The 15,105-nt window shown below is 44.1% G+C and overlaps 1 protein-coding gene across 2 annotated transcripts in view; it reads left to right on the top strand.

Annotated features, from left to right (window-relative positions):
• The first annotated feature begins 3,511 nt into the window (after positions 1-3,511).
• Positions 3,512-15,105, top strand: part of sema3d (sema domain, immunoglobulin domain (Ig), short basic domain, secreted, (semaphorin) 3D) — a 337,849-nt gene continuing 326,255 nt past the window's right edge. For both annotated transcript variants that reach the window (XM_070897059.1, XM_070897058.1), the window contains exon 1: positions 3,512-3,562. The gene's annotated coding sequence lies outside the window, so the exon portion shown is untranslated. The remainder of the gene's footprint in view (positions 3,563-15,105) is intronic.

Here is a 15,105-nt window from a genome sequence, read left to right as displayed (position 1 = left end):
AACATTTGAAAATAACAAGGGCATTATACCTTGTAATGAACAACGTTTTATTCTGCCACAAAGCTGGAGTGATGTTGAAGCCGGAATATCCCTTTCGGGTCAGAAACTCCCGGGATCAATTGGAGATTCATTGTTGGTTAGGGAAATATGCAGATGTTTGTAAACGACTGGCTCCAGGTCAAAAGAAGCCAGCACAAAATGTCTGCGTTTTTCACAATGTTTTTTCCTAATTTGAATTGAGGCTGTACACAAGACACAGGATATAGACGGCAGCTGATCGCTCATGGCATTGCTGATGGGAAGGCTGCTTTATGAGGATAGAAGTGTTCAATGAAGTAACAAGAGAACAGCCACAATGTACAGGTGACATTGGAGAGTGTTGCCACCTTGTCTGTTTTAGGAGCAGGTGAAGATGAGAACCAAGATACCAGTGAAGATCCAACGACGTCACCTCACAAACGGACTGGTCATTCCCTTGGTGTATGGAATATTGCTGCTGCATTTATTTATGTAACTGTGACTACACATCTTCAGTAATTCACTGGCTGTGAAGCACTTTGAGACATCCTGGGCAGTTGAAAGGTGCTATACAAATGCAAGTTTTAAAAACAAAGCAACAACATGGAGTTGAGATAAAGTGGGAAAATGCTGGAAATCTGAAATAAAAACGGGAAGCTCTTGAAATACACAGGAGGTTCATCAGCATCTAGAGACCATTTAACCCTTTTGTGTTCATTTTTTCTTAATACAACCATTTACGATTGCTTATAGCATGACATTAGCATTGCCTAGACTCCAATAATTACATTAAGATTTAACAGACCAGCTTTTGCTATAGAGATTGGGATGTGGCCTGCAAAATAATACACTTCTAATACAATACCCTTTTTAAAACTGTGAATAGCTCATGTCTATCAGTGTAGACTTCACAGTTAAAGGCAAAGTAAGAACTACCTGGGAACTTCAACCAGAATCTGAGACAATCCCAATTTCTATCTCAGCTGTACACCACCGTAGTAAGCCAAGGCATCGGGAACTCACTGCCTGGAAGGGTGGTAGAGGCAGAAACCCTCACCATGTTTAAAAGGTGCTTGGATGGGCACTTGAAGTGCCATAACCTGCAGGGTTACAGACCTAGAGCTGGTAAGTGGAATTAGGGGATAACCTCTTGTTGGCTGGCGCAAATGCGATGGTAAGTACTACAGGGAATCGAATCCGGCCAGAGTAGTGATCTGAACTAGTTTCGATCGTCTGGATGGGTCGGAGATGAATTTTCCCAGGTTTTTTCCCCAATTAGCCTGGGTTTTTATCTTTTTTTGCCTCTCCCAGGAGATCGATCGCATGGCTCTGGTTGGGGTGGAGTGTAAAATGTTGTGGTGCAAGGGGTGTCACAGTAGTGTGGGGTGTACTGGTTGGGCTGGGTGCTCTATATCTCTCTGCCATTGTTCATTGTTCATAAATTTATATGTAACCTTCAGGGCTGCTGACCAAAGGCCGTGTAACTCTTTGTTGGCCGGTGCAGACAAGATGGGCCGAAATGGCCTTCTGCATTGTAAATTTCTGTGTTTATGAAGCATGCTGGAGTAAATGTCTTGGCAGAAAGACTACAAGACGAGTTAAATGATCTTGGAAAGGAATGTTTCCATAGTCAGAGCTGGGTGAGGATTATCTGAAGAGATGTTCTGCTCTGATGTGTTGTTAATGGTTCTTACAATGCTGGAAACATCTTGATGTATCTTCAGTGGCTCATATTAAACCCATTTAATTAAAGAGTGAAAGGCTTTGAAATGACTCTGTTGTATATGAGGATATGAACATTTCATTCATTTATCTGAAATTTATCTCTGTGCTATTTTAGTTGAAAACATTAAAAAAATTTTTTGTAAATTCAGGGCCTTAGTCTCAAAACACTTAAGGCTTGTATAGGATGAACAAAGCCCACAGTGTGAACAAAAACAGCACATTTAATTGATTTAAGGTACTGAATGCACCTCCAGGAACAATCTCGACACGGTAACATTGTTTTAACAGAAACAACAACAACTTGTATTTATATAGCACCTTTAACATAGTGAAACGTCCCAAGGTGCTTCACAGAAGTATTATGGGATAAAACAATTTGACACTGAGCTGCATAAGTAGAAATTAGTGCAGATGACCAAAAGCTTGGTCAAAGAGGTCGGTTTTAAGGAGTGTTCTGAAGGAAAAAAGAGAGGCGGAGAGGTTTAGGGAGGGAGTTCCAGAGCTTGGGGCCCAGGCAACAGAAGGCCCGGCCACTGATGGTGGAGCGATTATAATCAGGGATGCTCAGAAGGGCAGAATTGGAGGAGCGCAGATATGATAACACCTGATAACAATGCATCTTTACCAAAGCAGACTCCTGGATGAATGAATAGGGATTGTTTTGATGGATAAAAAGCATATGCTTTAAATGGTTTAATTTGTTTCAGTGCTGTTTGAAAATATATTTGATTATTTTTCCCATAGATTGATTTTCTTTTTTCCCAAGGCCCCGCGAGGTTGTCTGACCTACATTGTGACATGTCGTTGAACAGACACATCCACAATTCATCAATACCAGGGAAAATCAAAACCCCTGTGAAACAAACTGTCATCACCAAATATGGCTAGCCATTGGGGATTGAGCGCAGGGTTCCGAGTGCTCATTGGCTAGCACGTATGACCCGAGCAGTTTAACTGAATGATGCGTAATGAATGGTTACATGTAATTGCTCTGACTCTGCCAACTCTTTCTTGCTCTCACAGATAATGGTTTACATCTCCTAAATGATGTTTATCTCTTATTATTGCTGCTTTCCTCTGTGCTGTGATAGAATAAATATAATTTGGAAACCACGGGAGCAATTGGCTCACCAAAATACTTTATAAAGAGGGAATGTTTTTGTTTTGAATTCCTGCTTAAATTGAAACAGTGAAAAAAAATAATAGGACAAACAAATGGTTTAGCATTTTTGCATTCCATCTTTGAGTCTTTTAGTCATCTTTTCCCAAGAAAGTCAGTCAGTTTTTTTTTGGTAAATAAAAACAGCTGTAGGATGAATAATGTACTGCTTCAGGCTTTTGCCTTTTCAAATATTGGAATATTTTTTACTGAATGAATGTATGAAGTGTGGGATTACCATCAGTTCATTCATGGATTTGGCTTCGGACTTTATCGGCTCTGAAAGGGACATGCTGTAAAGTTCTGGTCAAAAATTCAGTGAAGCTACTGCACTCAAACTCTGTTCGCTCTAATTGTGCTGCGTGATGTTAATAATGATCACCTCAGCGTGCTTGCATGGCTTCTCTCAACCACTACTTTAATGAAGAACTGTTCAAAGTCAAAAATATATTGGTTTCAAAACTAGGGGCCATGGAATTCCATAAAAACTGGGCACTGTGCTCATTGCTAATAATGCACAGTGAAAGTGTTTCTCTTTTCGACCAAAGTACACTGAAGGTATTTTCTCTCTTTCCCCCCCTCCAGCTCAGCAAGGCCCAATCCTGGCTGTGAAGGTGGCCGGAGAGTGCGACACCGCTTGACACTACACACCAGCTTCTGGTAAACTAATCAATACCAAACCTTTTTATTTCTACCAGCTGGCGATTGTCCAAAGTTATTGTAGACCAACCTCCGTGAGAGGTGGACGCCGGAGGGACTGGAGTGCATCATCACCCCCGGCAACCACATTTTAATTTGATTTTATAGGTTTTAAAGTTTAGTTTGTTTTATTGCCGGTTTTAGTGTCCCCCTAGTCAGGGGGCACTTGTATAATTTGCCTCTTGGTGCCCTAAAAAACCCCACAAAAAACCCCCAAAAACCCCCCCAAAAAAAGGGCACTTGAAAAATGTTTGGAGTGTCCCCCCCCTTTAATAAGGGGGCACTTGATTTAACTGTTTATTTATTGGTTTGCAACAAAAGAGTTGTAGACGAGCCCGGAGCTATCCGAGAAGATCTTTTCATGCTGTTATCTTAGATTTAAATCCGGATTGCAAAGGTGAAAGAGCGCTATTCATCTCTTAACCCGCTGCACCACCTGCATTCTGTATTTACACAGAATTACGCTCAGCAAGAAATAAGATGGAGTTTTGACTGCTTTGGGCTTTGGATTTGAAATGAAGCCCCGCCCTTCTCTGGTGCAGAACCTCACTGCCCTGAAGCTTTCTGTCCCAAACTGTGAAGTTGTGTTTAAGATTGAGTGGCAGCTACGAGCCACTAGTGGCCCACTATTCTAATACCTTTTGGAACATCAGTTGTTGCTGAATAAAGAACAGAGCATGCTGAACACAGTGTACTTGCTTTGTACGGGATGTTTATGGTAGTGTACTGAATAATCAGTAGGAGTGTGTTCTAATCAATGGTTAAAGCCTCTATCAGCAGCCAGCTGTCAGCTTCACACTCTCAGTGTAATGGAGTTGGAGCCGAAAGTTTTACAGTGACAGAGAACGCTCATGTTTCTCTCTGACTGGCCTGGAGCAATGGTTCTGCCCAGTCCTGTTCTTGGGGCTGAATTTCAGTCAGTGGGGAATGTAAATGACATTAAGGGCAATGGTTTTAAAGGTCAGCTGCAAGCTAGAATGACAAGCAGTCACTTTTAAAAGAAGCTCACTTTCAAACCTTATTTTGACACCGGTGTCAAGAAAGACAGGAGGTTTGTATGGATGCGTGAGTTTTGATCTTCCATGACTGACAATTGACATGGAATGCAAGTACAGCATCATTCCGTTGTGTGTGTGATACATGTGGACAGAACTTGCATATAACAGGGTGAGCATTAACCGAGACACCAGCTTAAAGTAATGTTTAAGCAAAGGGGCAGGCAACAATATCTTTCATTTTTTATCGTGCCTATCAATTGGAGAATGTCCCTGTGCTTTACAATAGTGCAGAAGAACATAGCTAGTGGGAGGTCTTGTGTTATGTTCTTATGAGAGGAGTAAAGGGGAAGGGAACTAAATGCACTATTACAAAGGTAAGTTTTAAGAGGCATTTGAAAGGCAAGGTAACAAAGCAGAGTGATTTAATGAGCGGTTTCCACAGGTGTAACTGAAAGCTCGGGCACCATTGGTGGAGCAGAGGGTGCAGGAGATACTCGGAGTTCGAGGAATGAGGGTGTATGGGTGCCCAGTTGGAGGTGGTCACTCTTATAAAGCGTGGCAAAAGCATGGAGAGACCTTATACCAACACGGACCTCGAAGTGAGAGCCCAACCATCGTGGAAAGGACACGGGTGATGGAATGCAGAGCGGACATGGGTCATCGAGCTTTAGATTGGGTGGAGCTTGTGATGGTTGGGAAAAGGAAAGTTGGTATGGAGGGCATTCAGGAGATGAATTCTAGAGGCGATTAGGGCAACAGGGGGAGAGATTACAAGAATATTCTGATTGTATGATATGAAGGATTAATCCTATTTTATGTATTTGTTGTACCTTTTCTGTTTGTCGAATGATTTGTGCCATCTTGGTGTAACCCTAACCCTAACCCTAAATGTCGAGCCTGTTGCTGCAATCACTGAACCAAGGAGAGCTCAGTCACCAGGCTGCTGGCATTTGACACGTGCTGACACTTGAAGTTCTGCTCTTAAGCCTCAGTAATTCATTTATTGGAGACACGATAGGGCACAATCAAAATACAGGTTATTTCTTCCCTGGGCAGTTTAAGCCCAGATAAATGCCGATCCCGTAGGCTTTGCAGTTTAGTTTGCTTTCAACCTGTGCATGGTTGCACTGAAATAAATGACAACACAGTCACAAACCTACTCTGTGATCAGACCTTTTTTTTAAAAAAATCTTTCAGAAATCTGCATAATTCCTATATTTTGTGAAATCATTTTACACATCATGTAGGAATGCACACGTCTATTGCGTGGCATCTGACTGGTCCCGAAGTTAAATCAAAATGATCTGTTCCTTGCCCCCCCCCCGAGCTTGAGTCTGTACCCTCCAGTCACAAAGTTCATTGCATGAGGCAGGCGGGAAAGTTCATTGGGTAAGTTGACATGCCTCTGAATACACAGAGAACAATGCGTATTAAAAGGGCGAGGAAATTTGTGTGGTCTTGACCCTTGGAGATTATTTGGGGAGGGGCAGGAGTGCTGGTCCTGGGTTATTTTCTGACCCATTTGGTCTGCTTTCCTCGGTCTGGAGAGGCAGGATTGGTGTGTGCATGTGTTTGTATTTGTGCGTGGGAGAAGGGGGATATATTTGTTTTACAGAGACTCCAATTTCGGACCACAATTACATAGTTACCTTCAAACAGCACAAGTTTCCCTCATTGTTTCACCCAGGTGTCTGTGGGAAGGACAGTGAGAAAGGAAAAGCTTACACATTCTATTCTTACTCTTACGGTGAACTAGGGTGAACATTTTACAACTGACATTTGCCAGGTATCCTTGAACAGTGTAATTACAAAAAAACACTGGGAATATAGAGCAAGTTATTTTGCACTTGAAAGGCAAAGATTTACTTTGGGAGTTTCGGTGAGTTCATACTGACCGTGTATTTCTTGCATGTTCAGTTCTGATTGGAGGTTTCCAGCATTCAGTGTTTCTCTTTATTGCATTTCATTTATTTAGAACCGGCAACATCTCCAGTTTGATGAGGGTGAGATTTAAATCTTGAAAAAGAATGGAAACTCTCATCAAACTGTAAATGTGAGAAAAGATATTTTGAACAAGGCCAACTGAGACTGCTTGACTTATACCGTACGTAAGTATCTCTCCAGCCCAGTGAGCTTGACGTCATTCGTGGTAACATTGCTAGAATCCATTATAAATAAGTGAGCACTTGGAAAAGTATAAGATGATTGGAGAGTCAGCCTGACTTAGTCATGTTTAACTAAACTAATAGAGCTGAACCAGAGTGTTCACAACCTGTTGTCCTATTTAACCCCATCTCCACTCCATCACCAAGACCACCAATTCCACCTCTAACATCGCCCATTGTCACCCCGCCTCAACTCATCTGCTGCTGAAGCCCTCATCCGTGTCTTTGTTACCTCTAGACTCGACTATTCCAGCACTCCTGGCTGGCCTCCCACCTTGTACCCTCCATAAACTTGAGGTCATCCAAAACTCTGCTGCCTGTACTCTGACTCACACCAAGTCCCGTTCACCCAGCACCCCTGTGCTCGCCGACATACTTTGGCTCCCGGTCCAGCAACACCTCGATTTTAAAATTCTCATCCTTGTTTTCAAATCCCTCCGTGGCCTCACCCCTCCCTATCTCTGTAACTCCCCTCAACCCCTACAAATCTCTGCGCTCCCCTAATTCTGGCCTCTTGCATATCCTCTGATTTCCATCGCTCCACCATTGGCGGCCATGCCTTCAGCTGGAATTCCCTTCCTTATCCTCTCCACCTCTACCTGTCTCTCTGCCTTGAAGAGGCTCTTAAATCCTACCTCTTTTACCAAGTGTCTTGATGTCTTCTTATGTGGCTCGGTGTCAAATTTTGTTTGGTAACACTCCTGTGAAGCACCTGTGGATGTTATACAATGGTAAAGACACTATATAAATGCAAGTTCTTTGATAGAGTCACTAAGATGTTGGATAGAGGAGGATCAATGAATAATCACATACGTGGATTTTTAGAAGGCATTGGATAAGATTCCACACAAGAGAATCTTGCCTCAAATTGAGATGCTTGGAATAAGAGTCAACCACATGGTATGAATCACAACCTGGTTGGGAAATCGGAGGCAAAGATTTTGAATAAAAGGGACCTTCTAAATTGTCAAGCAATGACCAGTGCTGACCACCCGGGGATTGGTGCTGGGCCACAGGCTTTTCACTATTTATGACCTGAATTTGGGAAGAGAATGAAGTATCAAAGTTTTCTGATGACAGCAATGTAGAAGCTATAGTGAATTGTGAAGTAAATTTCTAAAGCATATAATGAATGGAAAAATGGGTCGATGCAATTAAATGTAATAAAGTATGAGCTAATACACTTCAGCCATAAGATTGGCAGATGGGAATACAGTATAAATGGATAAATACTATGGGAATAGATTTTAAAAAGGGTTTAAGAGTCCAGGTGCATAAATTATTAAAAGCCAGCTCTCAGTTGCAAAAAACAATTAAAAGGTCTGGGATACTGGGCTTCTTGAAAAGATACAGCATGTAAAGCACTACTCCAATGGTTAGACCGTATTTTGAATATTGTATTTTGGAGTATGCCAAAATTGGAATGGGGGGGGGGGGTAGCCGGGGGGGGGAGGGGGGTGTGATTTTAACCCAACTCGCTCAGCAGAAACCTGGCAGGCGGGCAGTTAAAACCTGTCCGAAAGTTGCCATGATCGCAACATCTGCGATTTTAACCCGCTCCCCGGAGCGGGCAGCAAGGACACCAACCCGGAGCCAACAGGGTCCCTCTTTACATGGGCACGGTGCAGCCCGATGACATCATTGAGACCTGACTGTAATTTTAATTCAGGCCTGAGCGGGGAAATCACCCAGAGTTAAAGTTTGTTTTTTGCACTAAACAAATTGAATGATGCAATATTTTGATTGAAGGATTGTAAGCAAACTGGCAATTTGATGCGAAAATAATCTGATTCATCAGATAACTTTGACTAAACAACTTTGAATTGCAAGATCCTGGAGAAACCCCAGCACCAATAGACCAAGATGATGTCTGGGACAGACTGGGCAAAGAAGGCTCACATCCCTGGTGATCAGGAATAATCTGATTCAAGTCTTGAAAATAATGAAGGGGATTGATGGGATAGATGGGGGAATTGCTTGTCCCCCTAGAACAGGGGTAAAGTATTGGAAGTAAGTCAGAGATAATTGTAGTGCGGCCCGTCTCAACTCTGTACAAAGCCTGAAAGAAAAGAAGAAAGTCTTGTATTTATGTAGCGCCTTTCACGACCACCAGACGTCCCAAAGCGCTTTACAGCCAATGAAGTACTTTTTGGAGTGTCGTCACTGTTGTAATGTGGGAAACGTGACAGCCAATTTGCACACAGCAAGCTCCCACAAGCAGCAATGTAATAATGACTAGATAGTCTGTTTTAGTGATGTTGATTGAGGGATAAATATTGGCCAAGACACTGAGGATAAATCCTGTGCTTTTCTTCAAAATAGTGCTGTGGGATCTTTTACGTCCACCTGAGAGGGCACAAGGGGCCTTGGTTTAACGTCTCATCTGAAAGACAGCACCAGTGCAGCACTCCCCCAGCACTGCACTGGAGTGTCAGCCTAGATTTTGTGGTCAAGCCTCTGGAGTGGGACTTGAACCCACAACTTTCTGTCACTGAGCCACAGCTGACACTACAAGTTATGAGGTGGGGGGGAAATTAAATACAAATCCTGATTGTCATACCTGCACTTTCTTCCCCATGATGTTGTGCAGGCTTTCTTATGCCTACACTTACAGGGACAAAGAAAGCGATCGACAGATGCATTGCCCAAAGCTGTAAGGGGCGGTTGTGCCCTTTGTGATTTACTGGTTGTACAGAAGGCTATAACAAATTATCCACAGATGGATGAGATCACACAGTTACTCTATAAACCTGGTGTGACTTTCTGGGATTGGGGAAAACCACATAGTGTTTGCTTGTATAAAATGGCTATGGGTCCTGCACCTATTGTAAAAAACGTCACAATAAGAACGGTATATTATCTTGAGTTATGGAGAGTAAATGGGATTTGATATCAAACACAGTGCTGTATTTGTTTAAACTGGCACACATCCTAGGACTTTAGGGTTAATGCTTCTGACAAAGGTCTGTCACAGCTGCTATCCAAGTGCACCAACTGTCAAACTTTGTTATTTTCTATTTTATAAATTAATGCCTTTGTTTAGCAATAGGAGGCTTCAACTTGTATTTTATCTTGTGGTTTCAACAGGACGGCGGTGTGAATTTCAGCAAACAATTGTTACAAGATTATAAACTACTGCCATTAAGAGGCAGGGCATCAAAGGATGAGTTGGTGATTTCTGTCATAAATATAGCTGAACGAGGAATTAATTGTGTCCTCATGTCTTTGTTTCCATTTGCTCTGTCAATCTATCTCAATTCTCTCTCACACTCTTCTTTCTCATGCTCACAATCTTTTTCTGTCTCTCTGCCTCTCTCTCAAACTCCGTGCACAGTATGTTACATGTTGTGTATCTGCAAAGCATGCACTCCCATGTTCCGCCACCAGGGAGCTCATCTCCTGAAGTCCCAAGGGATCCCAGCATCCCTTGGGAGCACTGTATATAAGCCGGCCCCTAAGGCCTGTTCCTCACTCTGGAGTGTCTTAATAAAGACTGAGGTCACTGTTACTTTAACCTCCCTGTGTGCAGCCTCATCTGTGTTAGGAACACAATATTACATGCTCCCTCACTGGTTTTGGAGTAGATGCACAACATGGCCGTATTGAGCCACACCGATCCAGTTTAGTCTTTGGCCCATGATAACGGAATTGTCCACACTGTCTGACTATGGGCCAGAGAAGGGAAAAATCAGCCATCTTTCTCATTTCCCATTGCTGCCAGTGACTGGAAAAAGCAAGTACATTGATGTCAGTGTCTGGCGTGACTCAGTGGCTAGTGTCCCGGCCAATATTTATCCCTCAATCAATGTATCAAAAACAGATTGGGCCTGAACTTGCGATCAGAGGCTTCCTTCGTACGAATGCCTCCGACCCGAAAAAAATCTGCGCGTCTACCTACGATCCCGGTCAGAGGCCGAGATTCGTTGCGTGGCGCACGAGGACCTGTCTTTGAGGTACATTTGTGTACAAGCTGGAGTCACGTGGGTCTGGGCAACCAATCACCATGCAGTAGTCTCTGATAATAGTGGGAACTCTGCACTATCAATGAGAAAACACTCTAAAACACCCAAACACAGCACAATAAATAAATAAAACCCCTCACATATTTAAAATTAATTGAAATTCAATGTTTTAGGGGAAAAAAGTGTTTTTAAAGTGTTTAAAAATAAACTTATCTTAATGGACTGGGATTTTACGATAAAAATGTGTATTTAAATTTAATGTTATTATATTTTTGTTTGTTTTAAAACTCTTACGCCTGTAACAGTAGGCTATGTGCCTGCTTTTATCAGGCGCAAGAGTTTTCAGGACATTTGCTGGGCAAGATACGGGTAAATCCCGCAATCCTGCCCGTGTGAATGTCGGCGCTCCAGAGATACAGAGGATTTGTCGAGCTCCAGCTCCAGCTTGATAGATCGGAAAAGCTGGTTTTCAGCGCATCGTGCATTGTGCGCTGGAATACCGGCTTTTGCGATGCCTCCCCTGGTCCGTACGCACCCCGAGAGGCCGGTATTTCTTACGTAAGCAATGCGCCTGCTTTTACCAGGCGTAAAAGTTTGAAGGACTTTCGCTGGGCATGAGTTGGGCAAATAGCCCAACCTCGGCTGTGTGAATATCCTTCTCCCAGGGATGAGGAGGATCTGTCAAAAAAAAATCTTGACAGATTGGAAAAGCTGGTTTTCGGCGCATCGCACACCTCCCCCTGAGAACCAGCTTTTGCGAGGCCTCGCCGGGTCTGTGTGCACTCCATATGGACCTGACAAGGCTGGTATTTTAGGCCCAATATCTGGTCATTATCACATTGATGTTTGTGGGAGCTTGCTGTGCACAAATTGGCTGCTGTGTTTCCTACATTACAACAGTGACTACACTTCAAAAAGTACTTCATTGGCTGTAACGCGCTTTGAAATGTCCGGTGCTCGTGAAAGGCGCTATATAAATGCAAGTCTTTCTTTCTGTTGAACGAGGACAGCGCCATGACTACCTATTTGCTTCTTGCGCTAGGTTGGAAAACCAGCGACATTTCCTCGGTTCACACATGAAGTCCTTTGCGTTGAGATACTGGGGAGGCTCCCAGGGTCTACAGACAAGTCTGTGTCAGGAGAGAAGTTGGGGAGGGGGAAGAGAGCGGGGGAATCAGTGTTGTGACAATATCCAGGGACAGCAACATTTGTTCATAATCAACACTTCTGTAAAATATGACAACTTGTTGTAAACGTAGTGAGGTGAGAAGTAAACTGAAAACAGGCAAAAACAGATCGAAATGGTAAGTATGAAGCAAAACTATAGAGTGAAAGTCAAGAGCAAAAGAAAGACCTACTGAAAAGGGGAGCATGGTGGTACAGTGAGTTACATACTGCTCTTGCTCATTGGGAGAGGGTTTCCCTCCAGCTGGACTGATGGGTTGGGAGTTTGTTGGCTGTAAGGGTCCTTCACCTGGGCAGCCTGAACCAGTTTTCTTGCAGTGTTGGCCCACTGAACTGTCGTTTCTCACGAGGCCGATGCAGGAACTGGAATCGTTGCTCCGGTGCAGTCGATGGTGCTTTTCTGAGTTTAATGTTGAGGCACATTGCTGGGGCAAAGCAGAGAGAGCTTCACACTGCACCTGGCTCTGCTATATCTCATCTGGCTGGCTGCCTGAGGCTTACAGTGTGTGCCTGATACAGCAGTGCCAGTTCCAATTTCCAGTGCCAACATCCCTCGGCTCAAGGAGAATTAATTTCAATCTTTCTCAAGAAATACAGGAAAGTACTCTGGGAAGAAAAGGGAACGCTCCATTCTCGAGTCCCCAAGCCCCAACACCGCCACCTGTATAATCCATGGCAAACTGAACTATGCAAGTTCCAGGAGCTTCTTGACTTTGATGTAAACTTTATACCAGGCATGACAGTGTGTCATTTTAGAATTAGCATTGCAAAGCACGTATTATAAAATTAGCGCTTCTGTTGCGCAACCTGTTTTTTTTTTCACATTATGAAATTCACACTGGTTATGAAATCTGTTATTAACGTTATGAAATTCACATTTCTGCTATGAAACATGTTTTGTACGTTATGAAATTTACATTTGAAGTGTGATTAAACATGAATTTTGTCAGCATGAAATGGACTTTTTTCCCTCTTTTACCCTGCCCTCAATTTCTTGGATGGAGTTATAGCCAGGACAGTATCGTGATCTTTGATACCCCAAATGGCACAGGGTAGTTCCAGCTCAGAAATCCATATCTATTTGCTTCTCTCCTGCATTTCTGTGTAAACCCACTTGGAAAGGATGGATTTTGTGACTATAGAACCGAACACCTTTCCGACTTCTGTTCTCCAAAATTAACGGTATACACACCCACATCAGGTGCAACGTCCCAATTTCATCCCCACAGAAAACTCCTCGATAGCGCCTTTCTGAAGGAATTAACTGAAATCTCAGCAATTGCTTTGAGCAAAATAGGGGAAATGTTTGAAACAGCGAACATTGATACTTTCAGCAGCTGGATCCATTTCATGGTAACTTTATCAATCATGGTTTTTTTTTAAATAAAATAGTTACCATGCGACTGGGACAATCACTACAGGGTGGGATGGTGCAGCTGGATAAAGGTTCAATTCCAAAATGACAATGAATTCTGTGCCCCAGAGGGCTGTGGAGGCTCAGTCTTTGAGTATATTCAAGGCAGAGATCGACAGATTTTTGGACTCTGGGGGAATCAAGGGATATGGGGATCGGGCGGGAAAGTGGGATTGAGGTCGAAGATCAGCCATGATCTCATTGAATGGAAGAGCAGGCTCGAGGGGCCGAATGGCCGACTCCTGCTCCTAATTCTTATGTTCTTATGAAAGGGAGGTAACAGGCCAACAACAAACAATTATTGAGGAGCAGCTTGGATGTCATGGGGGGGGGAAACTTTGCTCTGCACTGTGTGTAACAAAATCAGAAACCCATTCTTTATGATTGACAATTTTGCTATAGATAGCTGACAAAATCTTTCCCCTTGCTAACTTACAGAAAACCTTTTGATTCCGGAAGAAACTGCCAAGTGGTTCCCAGTGATCGACAGCTGATAAGTGGGCCTGAGAATCCTTTCAAATTGCAGCAAGACTGAATTTAACAGCAGCATTTACTGCCATGTAGGCTTTGACTGGATAAATAATCAAATTTGCTGATACTAAAAGGATTGGAATTCAATTAATCCATCCAAAGCCAATGATAAATGATGCGGATAATCTAAATATGCGTCAAAGTTTTGAGATTATTTAAGTGCGGTGCTCTAGATATAGACATCACAATACAGTGGACATTCAACAGTTGAGGATTCATTTATCAGGGGTGGCATAACCACTAGACTGCAACGAACACTGATGGCATTTCAGTGATTCATATTCACCCTCTCTGAGAGTGTGCAGAAAGTTCGCTTTCACACTAAATAACCTGGAACCTGAATATTCTGACACTCTGCTGTGTGTGTGTGGGGGGCAGGGTGGTGATGGGGTGTGTGTGCTGTGTGTGTATGAGAGTGTGTGTGTGGGGGGGAGTGGGGAGTGGGTGAGCTCTGTGTGTGTGTGTATCTGTGTGTGTGTGACTGTGAGTGGTGTGCATGTGGGTCGGGTGAGTATGAGAGAGTCCGTGCCTGTGTGTGGGTGGGGTGTCTGTGAGGGTGGTGGGTGTGTGTGGGGGTGTGAGAGTGTGCCTGTTCCTGTGTGCGTATGCGTGTGTGTGTGCCTGTGGGTGGGGTGGGGTGTGTCTGTGTGGGTGGGGTGCGTGTGAGGGTGGTTGTGTGTGTGTGTGTGTGTGTGTGCCTGTGGGTGGGGTGCGTGTGAGGGTGGTGGGTGGTGTGTGTGTGTGTGTGTGCCTGTGGGTGGGGTGGGGTATGTCTGTGTGGGTGGGGTGCGTGTGAGGGTGGTGTGTGTGTGTGTGTGCCTGTGGGTGGGGTGGGGTGTGTCTGTGTGGGTCGGGTGCGTGTGAGGGTGGTGTGTGTGTGTGTGTGTGTGTGTGTGCCTGTGGGTGGGGTGGGGTATGTCTGTGTGGGTGGGGTGCGTGTGAGGGTGGTGTGTGTGTGTGTGTGTGCCTGTGGGTGGGGTGGGGTGTGTCTGTGTGGGTGGGGTGCGTGTGAGGGTTGTGTGTGTGTGTGTGCCTGTAGGTGGGGTGGGGTGTGTCTGTGTGGGTCGGGTGCGTGTGAGGGTGGTGTGTGTGTGTGTGTGCCTGTGGGTGGGGTGGGGTGTGTCTGTGTGGGTGGGGTGCGTGTGAGGGTGGTGTGTGTGTGTGTGTGTGTGTGTGTGCCTGTGGGTGGGGTGGGGTGTGTCTGTGTGGGTCGGGTGCGTGTGAGGGTGGTGTGTGTGTGTGTGTGTGC

The sequence above is a fragment of the Pristiophorus japonicus genome, chromosome 13, assembly GCF_044704955.1.
Source record: "Pristiophorus japonicus isolate sPriJap1 chromosome 13, sPriJap1.hap1, whole genome shotgun sequence".
NCBI lineage: Eukaryota > Metazoa > Chordata > Chondrichthyes > Pristiophoridae > Pristiophorus > Pristiophorus japonicus.
Note: the sequence above shows the minus strand (reverse complement) of the source record. Positions and strands in the feature narration are given on the sequence as shown.